Raw genomic sequence first — 4,008 nt, forward strand, 5'->3', positions numbered from 1 at the left:
CTTCAGTATGCCAGGCCTTAGACTGCAGCCCCACACCTGGGCCAGCAAGACAAGTAGCACCTTTGGGGCCTGTCACAGGAGGAGCTGGGGACATGGCCCTTGAGTGATGAAAGTGCAGTAAATAAAGCTGAAGAATGGACCCTCGGTTTCACCACAGCATATTGAGGAGCACTGCCATTCACTATACCACTTTCAATGGATCAGTGTCTGTTGTCCACACCCAGGGAGAAATGAGTAACTTACATGGCCTTGAGAAGATATATAGATAAAGGAGTGTTTTCATTGGCCACCCTGGCTGTGACAATTCCTGAAGTGCAGAGATCACAGTGAGACACACACAGTCCTGATAGTGGGCCACAGTGGCTATAATGAGCTCCTTCTGGTAGGCAGGTCACAGGATTGACAGGGCTGAGCCAACCTGATTGCCAGGTGGGCAGGCAGCAGCTGGGCACTACTCTCAGTTCTGTTTTCTGCAGGACTGCCTCTCTCTACCACACCAAGTTTGACACCTCTCCAGAAAGGTGGCAGGAAGCAGTTGGCAGATAGCACTCCTTTATCCCTAGCATATTAACACACACGGCTCTGGTCAGTGTATAGCATGGCTGGAAGTTACCTTATATATTGTAGGATGCACAACAGCTTCCATGCCTGGGGGACTCAAAAGCCCATGTTGACTTGGGCTTCTCCTGCTGAAATGGTTTGCACATTAGTGACATGGCTGATGCTTTTGGTGACACCCTCTTGGAACAGCAACTTGGTGCCCACCTTCAGGTACTTGGGGTGTTTCATGAATCAGAAATGAACCACTGCCTTTTTGCCAGTCCACAACTTGTCTTTGCATGGATCTTTTCCATCACGGCTGTCTGACTCACATTGCTCATATGCACTGTCACCTGGGATCCTTGTTGGATGGTGGTGGATGGAACAGTTTGACTATCTCTGCCTCAAACACGGAGCAGATGGTGGGGTTCATCTTGGTACTCACAATCACCATGTCCTTGTGAAGGACAGCATGGTCAAAGTCCCCAAGGCCCGTGTTGCAGCCTGCCCAGCCTGTAGCACATGGACGATGGAGAAGCTAGGTTCGATGCTGCAAACCCTCAACTCTAGGAAGCAGCCATCATCCATGGGGCCCAACACCAGCTGGTCACCCTTGTGGTAGATCCTGGTGGAAAGTGTCCCGCCAAAGACTGTCCCAAACTCTGGTACTGTGTAGATTTCTACCACCTGGAATTCTGTCAACTGCTGCATGGGCTTTTCCTGCATTTTGCTGTTGGAGAATGGGGGAAGGATGTTCAAGAAGACTTTGAGGAGGTCCAGACTTTCCCCAGACACACTAGACAGTGTGACGATGGTGGTGACAGTAAGTGACTGAGCAAACTTCTGGGTGGCAGTGACAGCATAATCCTCAGAGGTGATGAGCATGGGGACTTCGTGACAGCTAGGTTGCTTGAGGACCCACTCCAGCTGGAGTACTGTCCTCTCCACCATAGCCTTGGCACATAGGTCCACTTTGCTGACCACAATGAAGAAGGCCAACTCCAGGGCCTATGCCATCCTTAGACGTTCCCTCGTGGTGCCAGTGTTGGCACTGACCAGGAGCAGGGAACAGTCGGGGCAGTAGGAGGTGAGACAGAAGGTGGTGGTGTGCAGGTATTTGTGGTGGCTGGCCAGGTCAATGAAGGTGATCGTCTTGGACCTGCTCTCACAGATCTCCTCTGCCGTCTGTGAGTCGCTGTATTTCACCACCTGTCCTTTGCTGTTAAAATCTAGGAATCGGGGCTGGGAGACAGCTCATTAGAATAAGCCCTTGCCTGGCAAGCTCAGGATCCTGAGTTTGACCCCTGGTCCTGCAAAAAATAAATAAAGTTTAAAAAAAAAAACCTAGGATCTCGAAGTTGATGCTGGAGGTTCAGCCTGACTGAATCTCATGCAGGTGACAGAAAAGGTTGAGCCAGGCGGACTCTCCCATTGTCCAGCTAGCCCTGGGTCAGGACGCCCAGCAGGGTTGACTTCCCAGAGTCCACGTTGCCCAGGATGGCCACTAGGAAGTCTAAGAACTGCTGGTTGTCAGGGACCTTCCACTCTAGCACCTCAATGATCTTCCTTGGGGGTGTCACTATTGTAGTCTACTTCTCGCTCCCTGAGGACAGTGACATTCGCACCAACCTTCTCTGTCATCTGATGCAAAGTCTTGAGGGAGGCTGACATCTCCTCCTCAGCCAGCCCCACCATCAGCCCATTGTCCTCCTCCCATGATCTGGTAGGCAGCCTCGCCACGTCCCTCCTGGAGCCGCCACTTCATCTGTGTCACCAGGTGCTCAAAGCGGTACTGGGATAGGTTCACTAGCTTCAGTTTACATTCGGTGTTTCCATCTTCTGCCTCTGGGGGCAGGTATGGGGGTGGGGGGGTTGTTGGCTTTGCCTCCTTGATTTCTTCAATTCTTCTTCCCCTTCAGGCCCACACAGCCACTACTTCCGCCCCCTATCACCCCTCCACACGCCTTGAGGTTTCTGCCCACGAATGAGGACCCTCCAGGTTGGCAGCAGCAGTGGAACAGCTCCGACACATGTGAATCCATCCACCGCAGCCGCTGAACCCCCACCTGACCCCTCCCTGCTGCCCAGTCCACTGCCCTCCCCCACAGCCTCTGATGCTTCAACTGGGCCAAGTCATTTTAAATAAACTTTGTGTCAATATATTTTAAAATTTCCAAGGCTTTTGAACCACATGATCAGGTACTGTCCCAGCAGCATCCTTCTTCTCTGGTTCCAGTATTCTGCACTAGTCAACTTTCCATCACTGAGACAAAACCCTTGACATAAACAACCTAGAGGAGGAATGGTTGATATTGGTCACAGCTTCAGTTTTCAGCCTATGAATGGCTTCTCCAAGGTATAGTGGCAGAAGGGTCTGATGGAAAAGTACTGGTCTTCTCGCAGCAGCTGGAAGCAGAGCACAGAGGATAATTCAGAGAGGAAGGGGCCAGGAAACAGATACATGTAGAACTCCAAGGTCACCTTCCCAGGACATGCCCAGATATACTCAGAATTGTGCTGTACTAATTTCTTTTTTGTTTTTTTTCTTTCTTTTTTTTTTTTTTTTCTTGGAACTGGGGATTGAACTCAGGCCCTTGTGCTTGCCAGGCAAGCACTTATTCTACTGAGGTATCTCCCCAGCCCCTGTGCTATACTAATTTCCTAAGCATTTCTCAAGTCAAATAAATTAACAACCAAGATTATATAAATTTCAAGTAAATATTGTAGGTATTTGTCATGCATGACATGGTGTTTTGATATATGTAAACATTATACATGGCAAATGCAAGTTATTCATATAAATATTTTCTCATATACTTTTTGTGGTGAAAACACTTAAAATCATATAAAAATCAAGAAATCATTAAAAAAGCAATTCATTACAATTTAGTATCTTCACCACGATGTAAAATAGGACAATGGAAACTTTGTGCCCTTTAAGAAACATCAACTCATTCTCGACTCCTCACATATGAATGAGATTGTGCAGTTTTTGTCTTGCTGTACTTAGTATATATAATTTACTATAATGCACTCCAGGTTCATTCCATCTGGCATAAATTATGTTTCCTCTTTTTAAAACTAAGTATTATTCCATTTTCAAAGCAATCATAGTTTACATTTACCCTCTATGGGGATATTTATCACTTACAATAATATTTCCCTTAGATGATTCATTCCCTGTTAAGTAAATGCTCATTTTTCAAGATAAAAAGAGTCAAGAAGACATTTGTATGGATCATACTAATTGGGAAGCCTTGACACTATAAGTAGATGTTGACTTCTTGGTAACATATACTTATAATAGATCCTGTTAAACATTATTTCCAATCTTTTCCTACTTACTCATGAGTCAGAGCTATATTGTCATATACTTTTATTAATTTTGGGATGTGGTTCTAGTACATCATATTTCTAGATTTATAAATAAGTAATCAATAATAAATTCTATGCATTGGTACATTCTTT

The 4,008-nt window shown here is 46.3% G+C and overlaps 1 pseudogene; it reads right to left on the minus strand.

The window, feature by feature from the left end:
• Positions 1 to 657: 657 nt before the first annotated feature.
• Positions 658 to 2,582, minus strand: LOC101578738 (annotated as a pseudogene).
• Between the last annotated feature and the right edge of the window lie 1,426 nt (positions 2,583 to 4,008).

Source organism: Octodon degus, unplaced genomic scaffold, assembly GCF_000260255.1.
Source record: "Octodon degus isolate 3935 unplaced genomic scaffold, OctDeg1.0 scaffold00198, whole genome shotgun sequence".
Classification (NCBI taxonomy): Eukaryota; Metazoa; Chordata; class Mammalia; order Rodentia; family Octodontidae; genus Octodon; species Octodon degus.